We start from the raw sequence: 23,153 nt of genomic DNA, 5'->3' as shown, positions 1-23,153 counted from the left end.
TTTCCCGCAACGATTTTTCAAAATGCGGTCCAAGGACGTTCTTAATAAGATTAGTACACTTTGTGCGGTGAATCTTAATCTTAGACGCGACCTGGCTATCTTGAAAAATCCGCTTGCAAGCTTCGCCCAAGTGGTCGATGGTGTTCATCGCGCAATGTTCAGCAACAAAAAGAGCAAGGGTGGCTTCTGCTTGCTGCACAGGACTTTGCGTTACACGTGGCATGACATCAGTTAGAGCACGCTGCTGAAATCCTTTGCGTGGCGCACAGGCCAGGTGTTTAGCAGACGTGGAGTGCTTATCGATGCTCGCTTTCTTCGCCTCGATAGAACATTTGCAAAAAGCCTTCAAGGGGTCCTCGGACATCGCCATGAGCCAGTCCTTGTACTTATCCTCTTTCAGCCAGCAGTCTCTGAAGCGCTGTTTGTACGTTTTGCTCTTGTCTGCCATGTTGTCCGAATCTCTAACAATCTTACAAGTATATGTACGCCACGCTCTCAAATTCCTTTTCGCAATCAGAGCAGTGATAAAGAGAAATTACCAGTCACACATAAAAAGGCACAGTGTTCGACAAAGCACTGCGCATGCAAAACAATATCGAGCAGCAGCGACAGTACAGAAAGAGCTGTTGCAACAACTGTGCCCTAACAAGCGAGATAGGCAAACGAAAAAAAAATTTTCACATTTTCACCAGTCACTTCAAAAGTGGGATGACCGCTGCAGGATCATGTATGATGTGGCCGCCCCAATAAATGGTGCACGCTCGATCCCCCGTGCTGGCTGGACATCAGCAGCGTCGAAACACCGGAGGTCGCACGGTAGCGCTTCTCGGAAACGAAACTATGGGTGCGAGTTGATATCCGGCACTCATTGCTTCTTATTTATAGGTCATGGCGTGTTTGTACGTTTGCACAAAAGCATACAGGCGCACAAACATCTAACATCCGCGGTACAAGCGCGTGTTCCCACTGACCGGGAGCCAAGGAAGCCGCAGATCGAAAACGAGCGTGTGGGAACGAAGAGGACACGGCGGAGCACATGGAGGAATGGCGGAGCACATCATTCTGCAGTGCCCACAACTGTCGCCCAAGCCGCGAGAGGGCACCACGATACTCATGGCACTGGGATTTGCTTCGGCGGAAAGCGATGTAGGAGACGGCCAACGGAACAGCGCAGTGTCGGCGATGAAAGCCCGGCTGCGAATGTGGTGGACACTCGCCCGGCGTTAGCAGCAACCCCCCCCCCCCCCCCCCTTCTAATTCATTGGGCTCGGGCGCGGACCTGCGCTCACCCGGTACAAAGGGTACAGCCACAAATCATCATCATCGTCTGCAGCTGTAGCAATAAGTTTTTCGAGGTTTTGACAATGTCACTGTACTAAAGCTAGACTTAGCTAAAATAGCTAGATTAGGAGCTAGATTTTGAAAAAAGGAGCTGAAATAGGTACTCGTAGCTAAATTACATTTTTGGTAACTAGTTGAGTCCAAAAGTGGCTAGATCTAGCTACAAAGTAGCTAAATTGGCAACACTGCTCCCAGCCACGTTGCTTCCACATCCCTTCCACATCGTTGCTTCCGCCCTCCCGACAAGCAGCGCCCTTTGCCGCCATCGGTGGGCTTTCATTGCAAACGGTGCCACCTGCTCCCATTGCGCAGCGCTGGCGCTCGGCACACTAGCCAGTATATTCTAGGCACTACAGTGAACTAGAAGTGTACTAGGCCAACACCACCTAGACTTTTAGTCTAGGTGGTGTTGACTAGGCACTATAGAAACTCTGCGCAATCCGCAACGGTCCACCCAATGTTGGTCCACCGTTTCAGTCGCACAAGGTCGCCAGATGAAACATTTCCGGCCAACTCTGTCCGCTGAACATCCACAAAAATATCGATACAATACTAAACATACCTGGTAATGTGTATAGACATATTAGTAGGGCATTTATTGCATAATTTATTAATTATAACACAAGCAAACAACATATAAGCATTGTTCGTTCATTTAGTGGTAGCCAAAACATTTTTGCCTTGTCTGGCCACACTGCGGCGGCGTTCGCCGCTCGTACGCCTCATTCTATGGCTGCGTTCCAATGCTCCCAAGTAGACGGCTACTTAGACGTCTAGCCGGACAGCCGCCATCTTGGGACGCGTTCCATTTCTCGGCGAAGCAGTCTCATAAGACTGCTTCGCCGAAGTCTACATCGATGCAGGCTAACTTGCTGTCTAAAGATGGCGGAGCTGATGTACGCGGATGAGCGAGTCGTGCTCTTGCGGGCGTCGGACTGTACACGGAGTATAGGAAAGGAAAAATGTGAGTCATTCTATTATGTTATTTGGTACGCAAACTAGTGGCTAATTAATCTTCGTGGACGTGCGATTCCTAGAAGTGAATCACGCAGGAGAAAATCGTGCAGTTGAGAGCTTTGCTACAGCAGCGGACGCTGTAGGTCTGTTTACGTGATCCGGCATCTGACGATGCCGGATCTTAATTAGCACCTTGATTTTAGAGAATACTCGTCGCTGTCGTTGGTTTCCTCGACGGGCGTTAAGACGGCTGGCGTGACGGTTAACAAATGTGTTCTTCTGTTGCTGTATTAGTTGCATCAACTCTTTCGCGTGCATTTTTTTATCTCTACACTCTCAGAACAAATACACCGGCATGTTGCGAATTGATTTTAGCCTTTGCAGGATTAAAGATCGCTGCTGTATTTAGGTCTCTCGCTGTCTCCGAGTGCCACGTAGGGCAGACAGCAGGTTTAATGTCACGTATGTGTTTTCCTGTTGCAGTGTATATTAGCCGTATCGCATTTCGCGCATATTGATTACAGTCTTTCGTATTCTTTCTTATGTTTACAGGACCGTCTGAACGAGCACGTTCGAGGAGCATGTACAGTTGAGCATCAATAATAAAAGAATAATCGCATATCTCTTTAGCGTCGTCTTCGGAGAGCGGCCCCGTCTGCTACAAGTAGACTGACCGATAGGCACATCCACCAGTCCGGTTTACGCGCAATGTCATTGCAGAAGAAATGTGTAAACTTGTTGAAAACACGTTTTTAATTATCGTTATTGCTCACTTTGTGAAAAATAGTAGTACAACTGTTCATAAGCTTTAGTTACATTATTATGCCGCGAGGCGGCGTGGGTAGTAGACAAGTTCCAATACACGGACATGTAGACTGCTTCCTAGACGTCACACTAGACGTCTTGTTAGACGTCTAGAGTATTGGAACGCAGCCTATAGAAGGGGGTAGTGGGTTCAGCAGCCGGCGCGCCCCATGCATTGCGGCGAGGCGGCGAGTGCGGACGGGACCCGGATGTTAGCGGCGGCGCTGTAGTCGCGTGGGCTGGCTGTTGGTGGTGCCCATGTGCTACCTCTCGCGCGTTTCTTCACTCATGGTTTGCGGCTTAATAATAATAATAATAATAATAATAATAATAATTGTTTTTGGGGGAAAGGAAATGGCGCAGTATCTGTCTCATATATCGTTGGACACGTGAACAGCGCCGTAAGGGAAAGGATAAAGGAGGGAGTGAAAGAAGAAAGGAAGAGATGCCGTAGTGGAGGGCTCTGACATAATTTCGACCACCTGGGGATCTTTAACGTGCACTGACACCGCACAGCACACGGGCGCCTTAGCGTTTTTCCTCAAAAAAAAAAAATGCAGCCGCCGCTGTTCTCCGTTTTTTCAGCGCATAATTTTAGTTTGTTTCGCCGGCTGCTTTCTTCATTCATGAAAAGTTAGAACCGTCAACGGCAACGACACTTCTTTGCTCCCGCGGGTGACAAACCGGCTACAAGTGGACTAAAGGAAAGCAGCCGTCGCTGTTTACCGTGCCGAAAGATGAGGAAAGACGCCGAATTTGCCAGCCAGGGATTTAAGTACATCATGACATCCGGATTGAGCCAGGATCCGCTGGAAAATTTATTTGGCATAATCAGGCAATCGTGCGGGTCCAGCGACCACCCAACACCAACACAGTTTTTAATTGTCAACTGCTTGCCGTTTTACAATCTTGCCAAGACAGCGCGCTCAGGCAATGCTGACCTTAATGGAGGTAGCGGAGAAATAAGTTCTCTCCTGGATGCGTGCGATGCTCCTGCTCAAGAAAACAGGGTTGCTGCAATCGACCAGCTCATCGAGAAAGGCAACCTAGCTTCAGCCGAGTGCATGCTTCAGAGTATTCCTGCTGAGCACAGAGAGTATCTAGAGCAGAAGAGCGACGACCGCCTTATACATTATATGGCATGCAGGGTATGTTGCCCGAAAGTTTCTGACACGATATCACTGCACGCGCTGCAAAGCCTATTGGAAAGCTCCAATAAAGAAGGCAGAAATTCGGAGTTCAGTGATATGTGGCAAGGGAGGGTTGTTGTGTCCTTCGCAAGAACTTTTCCGGGCAGTGAAGAAGTTAGAGGATATATTCGCTGTTTTCTTCAGTCGCGAGGAACTCTGCAGTGACAGCATAGTAGATGTAATGCTGCTTGTGAAGGCAAATTTTGGTTATGCCTTAGGTTGCAGCCAGCACGCAGATGAGCTCACAGCAGAGTTGATGAATTTCAATGTGCTGACAAGGCTGCACTTTTATGTAAAAGAGCTGAACCAATCGCGACAGGAACGACGTAAAAAGAAATTGCACACGAAGATAAGCCGTTGTTCATAGTGCCTCTCTTGTAGCAGCCGTAAGCATTGCCTTGAGAAGGAGGTGGCTGCCCGTTGTTGTACCAATAAATCTGTTTGGTGCAGTTCCCCCCCCCCCCTTTTTTTGCAGGTGTATTACGAAATTTCGCGCATTTAGGAAGCGTCGTGACCGCCTACTAATACCATCACCGTGGCAGGAATTATCTTTCTAGATTTCAGTGAATGTGTACTTTGGAAAATAAAAGCTGAATTTGACGAAATAAAGCCTCGTCGATTCGGGATATCTTTTCAGGATGCGTAAGTACGCGTGCCGGAATTGTTTGGCTAACTTTAACAGTGAATGTGATTGCTCCTGGACGTGCATCGAAAATTTTGATTGAAAATTAAGCGATTTACTCATCCACAATTTTACTTCTGCCCTGTCTGTGAGCTCTGCGTTTAGAAATGCAGCCGGATCGTCGTACGGCGGTTCTTTCTCTTCGTCGGGTCGGCTTTATCTTCGCCCAAACTTGTGGCGTGTCCGCCTTTCCATCTTTTCTGCGCTCTTTGCCTTGAGAGGTAGGTTTTAAGAAAATATGCATTAGAGCTGCAGATGTCCGATTTTCGGTGTTACACCAGATGCACACAGCTTTCTCGGCGCTGCGAATGCAGCGCGTATCGCGGGTATGTCGCGGGTTCTTTACAGCCAGTGCTCCGGTGGCGCCATCTCACGCTGTCGACGTGAGATGCTGCACCCGCGGGCTCTCCCTGACCCCACTACCCCCCTCTAGAACACTATAGCCTCATGTAGCCTGGCTACAGTGAACTAGCTAGCCTCATGTAGCCTGGCTATGGTGGTCCAGAAGCGAAGCGCGTAAACCCCGCGGCGGCAAAGTCTTCTTTTTTGTTTGTGTGGTTCAACCCGTCCCAGTCCTCCCTAGGTCTGACTCCGCCCTTAGATTTCCCCGTCCCTAGGGGTAAATCCCTTCCCCTGGCTACAGTGAACTAGAATACTGGGTAGTGTGCTCACAGGCCCCGCTCGGGGTGACCCCGCCGGTGTCGACAGGGCGGGGCGGCGCGTGGTGGCGCTGCAGGCGTCTTCACTGGTACCATAAAGCTGCGCCGATGGGTACAGCAGTCCTCCGTGGTCGCGGTACTTTGTCAGCCTCGCAAGAAAAAAGTTATCATCGGTAGACTGCATTGTGTGCAACGTTATGCACGTTTGGCAATTTCTCTTCAATACACACTTCCGTGCAACATATCCTGCTACGTAGAAAACAAGTCTACTGTCACTTCTAGCTACGTGCTCATTGTGGTCATGTGCAGGTACACAAGTTGAAATATGTTCTTGTGCGGAGGGCCTTGACAGTGCATTTGAAGGCTGCTTATCTGGGCATGCTCCATCATCTCCGTCTTCAAAATATAGCAGAGAATCTAGCACTGTCTCAGGATGGTTGCCCTGTGATACACATTTTATGAGCCCATAAAATGAAAGGCAATTAACTAAAATTAAAAATTGGGTTGGTATAGGGTGCTGGTTACATCCTGAAGACTGCCTTATTATTCCAAACAGATTCTCAAGAGGATCCTGGCTAAGCTTTGCAGTCATCATATATTTATACTTTAGCTTTTCTGTCAGGTATGTTAACAGTTGAAGTGTGCTGGAAATGGTCACACGAAAACCAGTGGCTGTTGAGGCACTAAGAAAACCACGACCACTTTTTACAAGTGCCTCCCAGTCGTCGAGGAATGATAAAAATGTCTTCAAAACATTGTGACGCTTTGATTCCGGCCGCAGAGCCTCTAGTGGAAACCGAGAAGTCATGGCCTCTATGAGCTCGTGGATCCGTCTGCACCACACAAAATAAAGAGACCCTCAGCACTTGACACAACGACAAAACATTTGTTGTAACACTAGCCTGGAGAGTTTCTGAACAGAGTTTTACAAGTGTACATAGGTTTGTAGCTGGCTGCTAGTAGTGTATTATTTTGTAGTAGTATTGAGCATAACAGATATTTACCAGAATCAGGAAGAAGGCGCGCGAGTGCTCTTGACAAAAGACCAATAAGTCTGCAAAAGCTCTTAGGCCTGTGGCCGACATGTGAACTACAAAAGCGAGCGCTTGTTCCCTTGATATCATTCCTTGAGGACAGCGGCATCCTTCGGCAATACTAGTTTAGTAGAATTGGAGTCAATGCTAGAGCTCTGACCTCTCAGAGCGTGAGTGCTTCAATATCTTTGTTATTTGCTTTTGCTGTGCGTACTGCAAATAAGCTTATGTTTCGTTCTTCTGTCCTGTTTATTCATATCTCTTATGTATGTTGTATTGTGTGTTGTCTTAACATTCACAGTGTTTTTGTTCGCTCATTAGTGTTACTTCTCCTGACGCTTGCACTTTGTTTTGTATGTTGTGTACTATTTCTGTCATGTTATGTTGAACTGTATATCTGTATATGAATTCTTGAAAAGGAGTAGCCAGAGCCGCTAGGCAGCACCAACCTCTCCTTTATTGTTCGTATAAAAAAAAGGAACATTGAATGAAATTGGCAAACAGTTCTGCTCACCTGAAAAATGCTTGTGTTCCAGCAATACATCCATATTTTTTCTTCAATTCCGTCTCGTACAGGTGAAGACCTTGCTGGACTTTCATTCCAAAAAGCTGGAACGCATACGAAACTCGCATCTTCTCAAAATTGTTCGGCTCCATGTGGCTTCGCGTGATTCTAGGCATAGCCTTGAGTGTCACAGTGGTCGAGTCCATTCTGAATGCCTCCTTCACATGCTCCACAGTTACCTGTGAAAAAGAATTCTTGTTAGACACCAATGTATGTAGCAACTATCTGAAACTGAACGGTCATATTGAGTGAAACTTACTTGTCCATCTGGAGTGTGAAATCCATTCTTCAGAAGGCAGTTCCGTAGGCACTTCAATAAGTGAGGAAAATCTGATATAAAGAACAAGCTCCTTGAGGGTTCCACTGGATGCTGAACTTTACATTTCACAGAATTAGAAGTTCCTTGAATACCCATTAATCGCCACATCTTGCGATTCCACGTCGCACCATCACACGTAATAAAGTCAACGAAAAGGCCACTGTTCTCAGCAAGAATAGTAGCTTCTATGACTACCTTTGTTAAAATTTCTGCCCTCATATTGCCGCTAGTCGCAAAGCAGCCAATTATTTGGCTCCATTTGCCCACAAAGGGTACAAAGAGGACAACCATCCCATGATCAGATGGCAGACGCTGTTGGTTGGGTGTGGTGAAAGGGCCCAAGTCTACAAAGCCTTCGATAAAGCCACAACGTTTCACGGTCAGGGTTTCAGAGAGCTTCACTCATCAATAATGAGGCCACCATGCCTCCTGTAAGGGTCAATTTCAGCAGCCTTTGCCTTGATCTTTTTCAAAACGTTCTCACTGAAGCCAAATGATGATCGGTATGAGGCAAGGTACCGTTTCAGAGTAGACTTGCTTGGGAGACTGAGGATGTCATTTTTTCTAATGTGCTGATAAAGCTGTGGGCTCTTCATTTTCATGATTAAGCACTCAAGCACCCATTTCTTGCTGTAGCGCATGCCTTTCGGTTTCACCCGTGCAGCAGCATAGCATTGACGGACAGCCTCTTGCTGCTTTGGGGGTAGCAATGAGATTTTTTCGTTGAAAACATTCTCCCCTGTAGATGCTGCACGTTCCTGCGCTTTTTCCAAGGCAGCAGTCACGCTCTGAAGACGCCTCACAAGTCGCTTGTTCTTCCGTGACAGGGCCTTAACCTTCTGTGCAGATGAGCGAGCTGACGTGGCAATCTTCCGCTGAACCCTAGAACGGCGTGTCAGCACAGCTTTTCTGAAGTATTTGCAGGAGACGCATCGCCTACCTGTAAAGAGCAAAGCAATACATTATTTCTAATTGTTTATAAATGGTCTCAAAATATCCGCAGCACGCTTACAGAAAAAAAAATGTTCAATTGAAAAAGAAGAAAAAACTGTGTGAATACCTGGTTCAGTCACTGTTGTTAAGAAGGTATTGCTGAAGCATGTGTCATCACGTGCGACAGCATGACCACTAAGCTTTTCAGTGAGGTAGGCGCTGTTGTATTCCTGGGTCTTCAGTGCTCCTGTACAGAGTTGAAGTGCGTCAACATGCTCAAGGACACCTTCTGCTTCCAATTTTGAAGAAATGGTTTTTTCCTCTAGCAAGGCCTCTTACATACACTTTGCAAGAGGGGACAGAATGGCCAGGAAGAAATATCACAACTTTTTCGGAGACAACTTCCATTTGAGAACTTAATACTGAAGTGCAGTAGAAAACTGAGCCATCATGGTCCGGAAGCATATTTTGCCCAAAAGTTCGATGGCATCTTCAGGCTTCCAGCATATTCTTCTGATGCGCAGGCATTAGAATGATTAATGGAAACGCATGCAGAGTCATCATATTCCGAGTTTGGGCACTCCGAGGATTGATCTTCCGTTTGCTTCTGGTGGTCTGAGGCCGGTTCCTGCTCTTCTGTTGGTACTGGTAGAGAGACAGCGGGCGGACTTGAAAATTTTGTTTTCGAGGGCCCATGAGATTCAACATCAGCGGGTATCCTCCTCTTTCTTTGTTGCCTTTCTTTCGGTAGCTTCTTTGAAAGGTAGACCGGCAGATTCGGCAACAGCGTTGGTACGGCATCAGGGGATAGTGCTGGTTTCCCACGAGGAATGCGGACTTCATCTCCATTCACAATATGAACATAGTCCCGTAGAACGAAACGCGGTTCGAAATGAAGTTCACAGACAGCGCAGCTCTCATCTAGTCTCTTGTCCGACCGACGAGGTTGCTTTCCCACTGCTTTTTAAGAGCGTCATCTTTGGGAACTCCGAACAGGGCTATCTTTGGGCCACCTTTGGTATGCATATAACCGGTCTTGCAACCAGGCGCGTAACAGTGGTTTTGGCGGCGGGCCGGCATATTAGCAGTCAGTCCCAGTGCAGCAACCAGCTAGCAAACGCCAGATGTCCTGTTACCACGCCGTGTGTGAAAGAAAAGCATAACAGCGGTCCAACCACGTGGCAAAACACGACCACACAGACGTAAATGGATTATTAGTAGAACTTGGTGTAAACAACACTTTCACTGTCGACGGGAGCTTGAACAAGCACTGGCACCATACGTGAACAAAAACGTGAAATGATCCTCGAGAAGCACTCAAACTAGCGCAAAACCGCACAGCAGAACAACGAGCCCACAAATACACACGGACGGCGCACTGCCAGCGACGGCAAATCCTACCGTGAAGTCTACTGTGGCGCCACCTCGTGACAACGCCGCGAAGCACAAGCCTGTCGACATTCGCGGGGCCACCTCTCCCCCGGAGCCGCCGCTGAGTGAGCACACTACCCAGTATTCTAGTTCACTATACCCTGGCTAAATTTGTTTGTGTTGTTTGTCCAGCTGAAATAATTTTTAGTATCGTATTTGAAAACAATGCTTATAAATTTTACAGAAACTTTTTATAGTTTTGTTTTTATGTGATTTGAATTCTGTTTTTGTATTATACATGATCACGTGACTCCTTTGTTTCGCAGTTTTGTCCCCCGTTGCATCGTGCAAGCGTCGTCGCTGATGCCTGGATCTGCGATCTTGCTGTTGCGCTAATTGCTGTAAACGTTGCAGTAATTGCACTGTTTTTTTACCGCATTGTCCAGCCGCAGCTCCGTTGAGCTTTCTTTGTGGCCGTTGCCATATTCTGTGTTGCGCTGGGCGCGCAGTTTCTCCTTGTTTGCTCCGTTGCGCGTTCTTTGTTTGCCAGTGTGAATTGTGTTTGTGTCTGTCGCCGAGGTGCCCTTCTAGGAATGGAGGGACCAAGCGCACCACCCGCAGAATCACCTGTACGAGATAAGTATCAGTGTCCTGTGTGCCAAGCTGAGTTTTGGAGCAATCTCGAAGGAGGCATGTGCGAAAGCAGCATCCCGAAGCTGCAAGCTCTCTTAGTGGTAGTGCGAAAGCCTCCTACAGTTGTGATCAGTGTACTAATGTGTTCGCCCGCCGTGGACAATTGTTGCAGCACCACGAGCAGAATCACGGGTTCGTGTCGAGGCTCAGTACGCATCAGTTCTCTTCCTATTCAGGTGAGGAAGATGCACGTGTTCTTGGCGCCATTTTTTTGTGTCTGTGCATGCACGAAAAAAGTGTGAGCTTGTGTACAAACGCAAGTAGGCTTGCGTTAGAGCGCTCGCGTAGCGTTTACTGCATGCACGAAAGAATTGTAAGCTTGTGTACAAACGCGAGTAGGCTTGCGTTAGAGCGCTCGCATAGCGTTTACTGCATGCACGAAAGAATTGTAAGCTTGTGTACAAACGCGAGTAGGCTTGTGTTAGAGCGCTCGCGTAATGTTCTGCGGAGGAAAAGGGAGCGAAATTTTAAAGCAGGCAGTGGTTTCACAGCAGCAGATTAAATCGCTTCCACGTACCTACATAAACGACAGAGGTATGACGGTCGAGTCACCAACATAGCAGATTTGAAGCTTCACTTTTCCTCCCGCAGCATAGCGTTCTTGACAAGTCGGCCCACGTCCGTACATACCAGTGCATTGCAAATTATATCGCTGGGTAAAGTAAGGAACAAGCACAACAAATGCAGGACTTCCTGGTTTATTGAGACGACGCTGTTTGCATGCACAATTATTGAGTCTGCCACCAGAACAGCAGCAGAAGCTCAGGGTGTATTAGAAAAAAAATAAGCTGACAAATGCAAATGAAGGGAAAACATTATGCACCTCAATGCTTGTGCTTATCTGCTGTGTATTGCTCTCTCCTCTGTAATTTTTAATGCACAACTTGGAGTAACAGTGCACCTCTTCTTTCCGGTTTGGCAAACATGCATTATTTTCGAGGGTGAGAACTCGGACACAATGAAGCTACAAGCTTGCGCATATGTCCCTCTTGCTAGGAAATATTTCCCGCAACTGGCGAAATGATGGTCTTTTCTTTTTGTGAACAGCTGACGAAAACGTATTGTCCACTAAAAAGTCATCAGTGCTCACTCTACTCTTAATGAAAGAGTATGGCTACAATAAGGTGTTAATCTGGGCTAGTCGGTACATGGTACTAAATGAAGGCACAGCGCACGAAAGGCGGGACTGAGAAAGAGACGAACACAGCGCTGACTTACGACTGAAAGGCTTTATTGCTCGCACGCAATAAATAGGCGAAAAGGAGCACAATCAACAGAAGAACCGCATCAGTGATGATTGTCAAAGAACACTACAAAAAAACGCACACAACAAAAGAGCACACAATCACAACCTACACAAGCGAACTTAACTGTTAAGATAGTCAATTTCTTTTTGTGTTAGCGCGACGGAAGGTTTGCTGACACAGTTGTCAAGTCCCCGGTGAATTAAAAGAGCTTCCACGATTTCCCGCGTACGTTGGTCCTTATGTTTATACAGTATTTTTGTACGGCCGAAAAAAGGAGTGCATTTACCGGATAGCCAATGTATAACCAAATTGCTTTTGGGGGGTGGTTTTAGGGAGCGTTTATGCTCATTTAGGCGATCATTAAGGCAGCGCCCTGTTTGGCCAATATAAAATCGCCCACAGGATAGCTCTATCTTATAGACATTTTTACGGCACTGCACATAGGGTGATTCGTGATTTTTTCCGCATTCGGCAGGGAGAGGTCCTTCACGGTTTACGGTTTTACACAAGCGCTGCAGTTTGTTCGGGGCAGAAAAGATCACTCTGACACCGGCTTTTCCTGCAATTCTTTTCAGGTTATGGATACCTTGTGCGCATAAAGTATCACCGCATAGTTTCGGTTTTCTGCTGCAAGCGAACTCGTTTTTGTTCTGAATTCGGCAAGGATTTTCTCCGCTACAGCACGCAGGATGTGGTCTGGAAAGCCGGCCTTTTTCAGCCTCATGATCTGGCTTCTGAAGCTAGATTGCATTTGATGGGAACATGACCTGGAAATGGAATTTTTGAGGGCGGCTGTCGCGACGCCTCGTTTTACTATTTTTGAATGAGAGAATGAGTAAGATAGAAGCCCTTTTTGTGCTTCTATCTTACTCATCCACAAGTTGTTATGAATGTGCAAGCAGAGTCTCAGGTGCAGGCATCCCTGGTGAAAAACGGGGTTTCATATCTGTTCGGCACCCGCCACGGTGGCTCTGTGGTTAGGGCGCTCAACTCCTGATCCGGAGTTCCCGGGTTCGAACCCGACTGCGGCGGCTGCGTTTTCACGTAGGGAAAACTTTAAGGCGCCCGTGTGCTGTCTGTGCACGTTAAAGATCCCCAGGTGGTCGAAATTATTCCGGAGATCTCCACTGCAGCACCTCTTTCTTCTTTCACTCTCTCATTTATCCTTTCCCTTACGGATGCGTTTCAGATGTCCAACGATATACCAGACAGATAGTGCGCCATTTCCTTTCCCAAAAATCAATTATTATTATTATATCTGTTCGAGCGGTTTTTCATATGATGCGGTAGGTTACGAGTGTTTACTACGAGTGTGTGTGAGATACTAGAGGCACAAATTAAGAGATTAGTGATTAAATTAGTAGCAAAATGCGTGTATGCAAACAAGGTTTCGCAAGGTGAGGTGCAGACAGTGGCCATTAATGCTGGTACATCATACCCTTAAACGGTAACTGAAAGGGGGTAAAAATAGGTGATGGTAATGATGTATACTGAATCACGTATCATCCTTCCGTGAAAATTTTTCATCTAGGCTCTGTAGCTCTACAGATATCTGCAGTTAAAAATGACCTCTGCGTTTTCCCTCTCAAATCATACGCAGAGTGAAGTTAAGAAATAATCACATTATAGACATCTGCTGCACTCCACCCACAAAGCATTCATTGGTTATTTTTTTAAGAGTGTTAGCTCTTACTACTTCCAATTGCTTGTTTCGTGTCTGCTCTTAGATTTCAAGATGCGGGGCTAAATCGCGTGATCATAGCTGTAACACCTCAATTCAGCAAAATGTGACACCCCACTACGTGACCGCGCGCGCGTGCAGTTGCTGAGCCGTCACAGCGGCTGGATTACATCCTATACTGGCGTTCTGCTATATGTGTACAGTCTGAGCGGGCGCCATAACTGGTGCCACTTGGGATCACCATTGGTGAAAAATCGTGACCCGCCTGTTTGGCACAGAGGGTTCGGAGTGTGGTAAACAGAATGGCATGATTCGGCACACAAAGTTGTTAGTTGAGTTTAAACCCGGTGTTGTGTTTTGGGATAACGTAACAGCAATCTTTATTCTCCTGGGTTACACGTTACACAGGGCCGGCGCTGGCCGTACACACACACAGCACTTGCTGGGGGGGCTCTGCGGCGGTGGCGCCGTCTCGTGCCACGCACTCATACACGCACACACAGGCGCTGGGATGGTGGCGCCATCTCTTGCCACACACTCAATGCACATACACAGCACTCCTCCTTCCTTAAGAAGGTTATCGGTAACGTAGGGGCTTGCGAACAGTTCTAGTTGAACGTCTCACAGATGGCATCGCCGCAGCCTCCCAGGTGCTTGCGGTGCTGGCTACGTCTTCCTCGGTGCTTGCAGGTGTACCCGCTGTACTTGGTGCTGGAGTGGTCAAGTGCTTTTTCACTTGGTTGTTGTGACGGCGAACTTTCCCTTGAGGGTTTGAAACCGTTACCATCGAAGTTCCGTTCGTTTCATCAACTTCGCCCAACCACCATTCAGCTCCTCTGCCGAAATTGCGAACTGCAACCTTGTCACCTTTCTTGTATTTGGGTCCCTTTTTCGTCTCTCCGCAATGCCTCTTGGATTCTGTCAGCAACTGCTCGGGTGCACTCTCATTCTCCCTTCTAGGAATGCAAAGATCCAGCTTCGCTTTCATTGGGTATGCCAACATCAGCTCAGATGGTGACGTTCCATTTGGGCGGGGTGCTCTACGGTACATAAGCAGCCATCTCGCTAGCCGGAGCTTGAGATCTCCACCCGTGGTTTTCTTGAGGCCGTCCTTTACAGTTCGAACTGCTCTCTCAGCCAAACCATTTGATGCTGGATGGAAAGGAGCTGTCCGTAGGTGCTTAATGCCATTTTCCGAAAGGAATGCCTGGAAAGCTTGGCCAGTAAATGGGGTTCCATTGTCTGTTACAATGCACCTTGGCAGCCCAAACCGTGCAAAAATATCCCTCAAATGCTCTACAGTGTTTTCCGCTGTTGCACTTGGCACGATGATAACTTCAAGCCACTTTGACTTGGCGTCTACAAGTACAAGGAGCATTTTACCTTCAAATGGTCCGGCATAGTCCAGGTGCACACGTTCCCAGCATGCACCCGGCTCAGGCCATGGCACTGGTTCAGACTTTGCTGGCATTGGAGAATTCTGCAGACACTGTGTACACTGTCGAGCGCACTTTTCGATTTCAGCATCCATACCAGGCCACCAAAACAAAGACCTTGCCATGCCTTTCATGACAACCACTCCCTGGTGCGTTTCATGTAGCAGTTCCAAGATATGCTTCTGGGCAGGAGTAGGCACCACGATTCGGTTACCCCAGTACAAGAGATTTCTGTACGTGTTCAGCTCATCACGTCTTTGCCAGAATGGCTGTAGGGCTTTGTCCGGGGTGCTTTGTGGCCATCCGTCCTTGACCCACCGCAGCACTTGGCTTAGGGCTTGATCACAACTCGTGTAGTGCTGGAGCTGCTTCACTGACACTGTCAGTTTTTCCATGCTTGAGACTGAATTCACCAGCTCTGGTGGTTCAGGTGGATCAGCAAAGAGCACTGCCAGTGGTAGCCTGCTCATGGCATCTGCATTTCCATTGAGACGTCCAAGTCGGTGCTCAATAGTATACGTGTAGGCACCAAGTGTGAGTGCCCAACGCTGGATACGTGAAGCAGTCATGGCTGGAATTGCTTTATCTTCACGGAAGATGCCGACCAGTGGCTTGTGATCAGTGATGAGGATAAAGCTGCGACATAGCAAGTAGTCTCTGAAGCGTGTGACACCAAATATAATGGCTAGTGCCTCCTTTTCCAGATGTGAGTAGTTCCGCTCCGCAGGTGTGAGAGTTCGAGATGCGAATGCTAGTGGGAATTCAACCCCTTTATCACGATGTGAAAGCACCGCACCTACACCATACGGCGAAGCGTCACAGGCTAGCACGAGCTCCTTAGATGGGTCATAGTGTGCCAACACTTTTGCCTCCATGATGGCTTCCTTGCTTTTGACAAAAGCTTTTCGTTCTTCATCTGTCCACCTCCAGTGACTGTTCTTGTGAAGCAGTGCATACAACGGTGCTAGTAGTGTGGACAGGTTCGGCAGAAACTTTCCGTAGTATGACAGGAGTCCAATGAAGGATCTCAGCTCACCAACGTCCTTGGGCTCGGGCGCTTCAATGATGGCTTCTGTGTTTTTCTTTGATGGTTGAAGACCAGTGGCATTGATCTCGTGGCCCAAGTAAATGAGGGATGGTTTGAAAAACTCACACTTTTCCTGTTTGAGCTTCAACCCTGACTCTTTGACTCGTTGCAGAACTTTGCGCAGATTCTGAAGGTGCTCTGCGTCAGTTCTTCCTGTCACCAAAACATCGTCTAAGTAGACTGATGTGCCTGGGATGTCACGAAGGGTTTCTTCCATTCTTCTCTGGAAGAGGGCAGGTGCTGATGAAACACCAAATGCCAGACGGTTGTAAGCAAAGAGACCTTTGTGTGTGTTGACGACCAGTAGCTTACTGGTTTCTTCATCAACAGGCACCTGATTGTAAGCTTCGCGGAAATCCAACTTGGAAAACTTGACTCCGCCTTGCAAGGATGCGAATATGTCTTCAACTTTTGGCAATGGGTACTGTGTCGTTACCACTGCTGGATTCACACCGATCTTATAGTCTCCACAAATCCTGACACTTTGGCCATCTGCTTTGAGTACTGGTACAATCGGTGAAGCCCACTCAGAATGGTCCACTGGTGTGATGATGTTTTCACGTTCTAGACGCTGAAGTTCATTTTCAACCTTGGCCCGAAGTGCGTAGGGTACCGTGCGAGGTCTGAAGTATCGTGGCTGTGCATCCGGTCGAACGTTGATATGCACCTGTGGTCCTTTCAGTGTCCCGCAGCCTGGTCTGAAGATCTCTTCAAACTCCTGCAGCATTTCTTTCACTTTCCCTTCAGTGGTGCTTTCGAGCTGTGTCGCATTTACTTGGCGTGGTAGCAGGTCAAATGCTGTAAGCCAATCCCTGCCGCACAGGTTAGGGCTCTTGCAGGCTACTACAAGCAGTGTCTGCTGACATGTAGTCTTGCCAAGACATACGTCAACCACCAGCGTTCCCTGCACCGGTATTGTTCCACGTATGCAGTTCAGCTTGATGTCTGTCCGTGAAAGCTGCGGCAAAACACCTTGGTGCTGCCGGTAAGTATCTTTTGAGATTAACGAAACGGGAGAACCTGAATCCAACTCCATTTCCAGTGGCACTCCATTGACTATGAATGTCACTGTGATTGGCTTCAGGGGTGACTGTGCACGTAAAGAATGCAGGTAGTACTCAGGTGGCTTCTCGGTCGACTGTACTGCATTCACTGCAGTTGCGCTCAACTTCTTCCCTTTCTCAGCACCAGACAAACAGTAGTTCACCAGGTGACCTACTTTGTCGCACTTGTAACACCTTGTGTTGATGTGCTTGCATTCCGGGGGCCTGTGATCACGGGATCCGCAGCGTACACACGGCCTGGACTTCTCTTGGCGTCCGGTTTTGATTTTGCCTTTAGGCTTCGGGTCTTGCCCTTTTTGGCCACCGAGCCCTTGCAGGTGCTGCTTTTTCTTGTGCTTGACATAATTCGCTGAGCCTTCTTGAACCGGGGAAGTCGGTATGTCCGCGTGGCTCTTTAGCAGCTCGTTTGCGTTGAGTTCCGCCGCCTCTGCCGTTCTAGCAATCTCCAGCGCTTTATCTAGGGTGAGGCTCTTCTCAACTAACAACCGTTGCTGCACGGCTCTGTCACGAATTCCACACACAAGTCTGTCTTTCAGCATGCGGTTCAGCGCCGTACCGAAGTTGCAGTGTTCCGCCATTTGCCGGAGCTCGGCGACGAACACCGCGACGCTTTCATTCTCGAGCTGTACTCTGGTGTGGAAGCGATAACTTTCGGCTATTTCCGATGGAGCGGGGCTGAAGTGGCTTTTGAGAATAGCCATGAGTTCAGTAAACTTCTTTTCTTTAGGCTTTACGGGCGCTAGCAAACTACGGAGCGTCGCGTACGTGCTTGTGCCGACCGTCGACAAAAATACCCACTTTTTCTTATCGTCGTCTTCGATGCCATTTGCATTGAAGAACGCATCCAGCCGTTCCGTGTATGACGACCACGGCTCTTTGTTGTCGTATTCTTCGACTCGACCAAACGTCGCCATGTTTGCGCGGGAACGAAGCGTGCTTCACTTCACTGGCTACTGGCGCAAGTTCACTTGCCTGCGTGCATCACGATGCGATGTCTTCGCTTGCGTCCGGGTCCCCGCTATCCCATCCTCGTCGCCAGTTGTTGTGTTTTGGGATAACGTAACAGCAATCTTTATTCTCCTGGGTTACACGTTACACAGGGCCGGCGCTGGCCGTACACACACACAGCACTTGCTGGGGGGGCTCTGCGGCGGTGGCGCCGTCTCGTGCCACGCACTCATACACGCACACACAGGCGCTGGGATGGTGGCGCCATCTCTTGCCACACACTCAATACACATACACAGCACCCGGTGTGTGTGGGGGATTCGTACCCATTATTTTTGGTCTTCGAAACCGTAATGGAGGCAGCCTTTAGAAGGCCGTGGTGGGTGAACCAGTGGTTGCAGAGGGATGCGAGCGGCACCAAACGAATCATCGTTGCTTGGTGTACACATTGGTATCAAAATTTGTCGAAAGCTTAGGTGAAAGCAACTTAGCTAATGCTCTTCATTTGATTTCGCATTGGTAAATCATTGTTTAATTTTTCTCTTTTCCGCCTGCTGCCCCACTGCGGTTAGAAAGCAAACGAGAGTGGGAAGGGCACACAATGCATTCTGCCAGGGCCAGGCAAGCACCTCGCCTTCTTCGCTGCGGCTCTGGTGAACTAGTGACAGCGTTCCCTGACTGCCGTGCTGTGCAAAAGCTGGGATTTTTAATGATGCGTTGTAAACAGTCAGCTTCTTTTTGAGGACTTGAGTGTACCATGCACACCCAGGTGGTATATCCGCTACATTATTGCACGCATTTCATAGCCACCTTGTTAAACACTGTCGGGGACCCTTTAAAGGTAGACGTGAAGCGTCCCCCTTTTTTTAAGTGGGGCTTATTGTCCCAAGGCAACTCTAGCAATGAGTGACGACACAATGGAATACTGATAATTTCTGCTGTCATGGTATCTCGCCTTTCACATCTACTAAAATGTGGCCACTATGGCTGGCATCGAGTCAGCCTTGCCCAGTTCCCTAAGCACTGAACCATCACGGCAGGGCTGGACATGCTTTTCAGCCAAACACCATTATTTAAAGAAAAGCATTTCCAGCGGCATATCCAAGTGTCATATCCACTACCTATAGATTAAGAGAAATTTTGCCCGCACGTCAGTGTGTAACGGAATTTTTTTTCAAGCACTATGCATTCAGTGCAATAGTACCTGTAGTTGATGGAAGGATTTCTGGTGTACTTAACAGTTATATGGTGGTTGCCTTTAGTATATCGTGCTGTATGCCTGTGTTTTCAGATTTTGATTTCTCATAGCTTGCATTAGGTTGCTAGACTTTTGAAACGTATGACAGCCATAACTCATACAACTGTACTGCACTGCTTTTAAAGGACAAGGTAGGTTATAGTTAGTAACATCAGTTAGTCAAGCAGGTGCTGGGGTAGGTGGGCCTTAAGCACTTTGAGTGAGCCTTGAGCGATCACTTCTAGCCCATGTTCTGATGGCTGCCTTACATCTTGAACTTCAGCTAAAGGGTCAGCAAATCAAGTTTGCTCAGTGTATGTCTTCATTAAATATGTGCATTTATTTTTGTTTCAGGGTCAGGGATTCCATGTGCCTACCTGCTCTCAAAAAGTACTACGGAGGAAACTATGGTTGCTTTCTTTCAGGCAATCAAAGACAGACTTTGTGAGGCACTTTGCTCTGAGCTCTTCATGTCAGATGTTGCGCCAGCATATTACAATGCTTGAGGGAAGAGAGTCAACCAACCACGGCCGCCGACCAAAGTGACCTTCACACCGCTGCAGCATAAAGAGGCACTGGCAGAGTGGTGTGTGAAAGTGCGTGAGGTTTCCGGGTGAGGTGACTGGGGCAAAAGAGAGCGTCCACGAGAGTCAACTTTTTTAGCTGGCAAGATTGACCGCAACCACGACCACCAACCATATTCACCTGCACTCCACTGTAACAGGAAGGCCAAGGAGTGGCAAAGTTGTGTGAAAGTGTGCCACTGCCAAGCACTCCTGGGACTATTAAGATGGTGACGACACCACATCTCCCTTGACAACTTGTTTTCTGTTCCGAAAGGGCCACTGCCTTTGAGAACCGCTGTGTTGTGTGCATGGACTGCCGCTGCGCCGCGATCATTGTATGTGTTTTTAAATTCGTATTCAGTGCGAACGTTTCGGTTCATTCTAATTATTATCTGACATCCTTAATCCTAACCACTAGTGTATGTATTCAATTTGCATCTAGTTCAGCGGCAGACTAAATGTATACAGTGCTCGCTGTCATCCGTAATTGTAATCACTTGTACGTATGCAGATTACACACATACAAGTGATTACAATTACGGACGATAGAGAGCACTATATACATGTGTTTACAGTATCTATCGCATGGCAGTCTTTGATTAATGTAGTATGGTTTTTGATTTGCCTGCGTGTGTGTCATCATAAAAATATACGTGTTGTTTTTACCTGAATTTGTGGCTGTGTCCCATTCACAACGCGTCAAACTCCACCCCCTTCCGGCCTGGTTTGGCAAGGTGCTTCGCATTTCTGCTGAGCTGCGAGAGCACATATGCATGGTAGGAACACAGGTCAGCATATTCACAAATGCCTTCATTCTGCCTCACACTCAGGCTTGCAAGTGGAAGGTTTGCTGTGCACTTTTGTGACGCCTATACGTGTTTAGTTGAAGGCAAGGATGAGTCACTACCGAGAGTACTTGAATTGGAGTGCAGTTTGATTGGTAGAAGCTCAGCTGGCCACCTGTTGTGCAACCAATTACAGGCTTTCTTTGGCTTACAACATTCAGGATGTCTTTTTCACCATCTTCCCCGCATGATAAAGGTGCATTAGCGGTTTCAGAACAAAACTTACACACTTCGATAGTTATCAGAAACGTAACCTTCACGCATGGTTGTCAGCCTCAGTGATTCGCGACTCCTTTTTGCTTATTTCGTCATGACACTTGTACTTGCAAGACTGGCCTCTAAAGAGGGTGTAGGCTGTGTAGCTCTACAGGTATCTGCAATTAAAAACGACCTCTGTGTTTTCCCTCTCAAATCACACAATAAGCCAGTTTAAAAAAAAATGGGACAGAACAGCGCCCTGTACAAATGCCTCGCACAACTTCGGGCTCCAACAGAGCTGGTCTGAAAGATTGTAGTCAAGCAAACCGATGATGAAGCAATCTCGGAACAAGCCTATCTTCAGTAGCAGATGGTGCGTACTCTTAGTGCTTAACCACTGTATGGACAGCACTGCAAAAAGAGAAAAAAAAAACAAACGGTCTCGCCCAGCTGCTCCATCCGGCAGTGGAAACAGGCAGATTCATATAGCTTGAGTGGATGTACGAAGTGGTCGGTGAATGCCTTCTCGACAACTGATGTGGCCATAAAGTCTACTTCAGCCTGCAATGTCAATGCAAGAACTGTTCTTGCGTGCAGCCCCATGCAGTGGAGCATGGACTTCGAAACCTTTACTGCAGGATATTCGTCGTGTCGACCTTTAACATCCAAGGCATACGCACCTTTATTGAGAGCACTCTTGTAGAGCCCTTTAAAAACAATAAATGTATATTAGCTTCGTGAGGCATTCATGTCACGAAGTGCTTTACATATGAATACAATAAGCTTTATAGGCCAAGTGTTGCACCAAGCAGAAATGTTATTAATGTCACACTTAAGAAAAATAGTATCGGATGGGGTGCACAGGTCTCAGGCTGTTTGCCAATGATTGCGACATACTAATAGATGATGTTATGACATCATGATGATAATGTAGATTATGAAGAGAGGTCCTAATACAGGCCGTTGAGGAACACCTGATGTTATGATGACAGATTAGTTATTGTTATTAGCTGTAGTGCATGCGATCACACAAAAACAAGCCTTTTTAATAGGTCACTCTATACATTTAGCATTTAGTTTACTAATTCTTAAAGGGACATTGAGGAGAAATCGAAGGTGGCTTGCATAGACAGAATACCAGGGTCTGTATTCAGAGTTTGTGTCACAATTAAAAGCGTCATATTCTGCCGCAGCGGCCACACCTGATTAATTGCAATGCCTGCAAGATGTACACACTCCCTGGCCTGGGAAGCCCGCCATCAAAGACTAACCTTCGTCAGCGTCGTCGCAAGGAAGGTGAGGACAACCCTTCCCATCAAGCAGCACTGCCTTGAGTGGCTGAAAGAATCCCAAAAATCAGAATATGTGTGCTTGTATCTCCGAGAACTCTGCACAAAAGAAAGGCCTTCTCGACGAGATTTACCCCTTGAAGTGAGATCTTTCTACCAGCGTCGTCAACAGCTCACAGTAGAGGACGATCTGCTACTCTACGCAGCCTGTGTTGTTGTCCCACTCACGTGCAGGAAAGAAATTTTGGGCCTTTTGCACGGTCATTTTGGTCACTTTACTGACATGCAAGTTCCAATTACGCTTCACATGCCAAGTACAGAGCACGCGTTTCAAAGGTGGAATGTGTGAGTACACACAAGTCAAGCAACACTTCACAGCCTATTACAGAAGTTTTCGCTTTCATAAGCACATACGGCAACGATCCGAGAGCATAGACGCATTCTACTTTGCCCTGCGTTCGATGGTAAGGAAGCTGTAACTTTGGTTCTTCAACTGTCGAGGACAGGCTGGAAATTGACGGCTTTGTTGTTGGCCTGCTCGACGCCAAGTTTTCAGAACAGCTGTGTCGCATGCCAGATCTGACTCTTGACAAAGCATTTTTGCATGCTTGCTTGCACAAGGACGCACAGAAGGAAAGAAAGGAAAGGGCACAAGATGGGTCTCTGACTGTGCACGCAGGCACGTGCATCACAAATCCATTCCAACAGAGACACGTCAAAAAACATAGAAGAAGCTTTGCAACTTTTGTGGACCCGAAACTCATGTGCATGCCTTCTGCCCTGTGCACAATGCTGTATGTAGGTTTTGCAAAAAGAAAGGACCTTATGAGAGCGTCTCTGCAAACCTGTCCGTCTCGCCAAGCAACGCTTATCTCCAAGACACTTGCACGCAATGTCTGTCCCACCAAGGCGGAAAAGACTTGACACGAAGTTTGTGCGCATGAAGGTCAACAGACTTCCTCCCAAATTTAAAGTGGACCAAGGTGCAGAAGTGACTGCAGTTCCCG

At 47.5% G+C, this 23,153-nt stretch overlaps 1 long non-coding RNA gene across 1 annotated transcript; it reads left to right on the top strand.

The window, feature by feature from the left end:
• Window positions 1-2,102: 2,102 nt before the first annotated feature.
• LOC144121960 (uncharacterized) lies at window positions 2,103-2,919 on the top strand. The gene is made up of 2 exons (XR_013312755.1): window positions 2,103-2,305; window positions 2,851-2,919. It is a non-coding gene; the product is annotated as an uncharacterized LOC144121960 (long non-coding RNA).
• The last annotated feature ends 20,234 nt before the right edge of the window (window positions 2,920-23,153 follow it).

The sequence above is a fragment of the Amblyomma americanum genome, chromosome 2, assembly GCF_052857255.1.
Source record: "Amblyomma americanum isolate KBUSLIRL-KWMA chromosome 2, ASM5285725v1, whole genome shotgun sequence".
In the NCBI taxonomy this organism is placed as follows: domain Eukaryota; kingdom Metazoa; phylum Arthropoda; class Arachnida; order Ixodida; family Ixodidae; genus Amblyomma; species Amblyomma americanum.
Note: the sequence above shows the minus strand (reverse complement) of the source record. Positions and strands in the feature narration are given on the sequence as shown.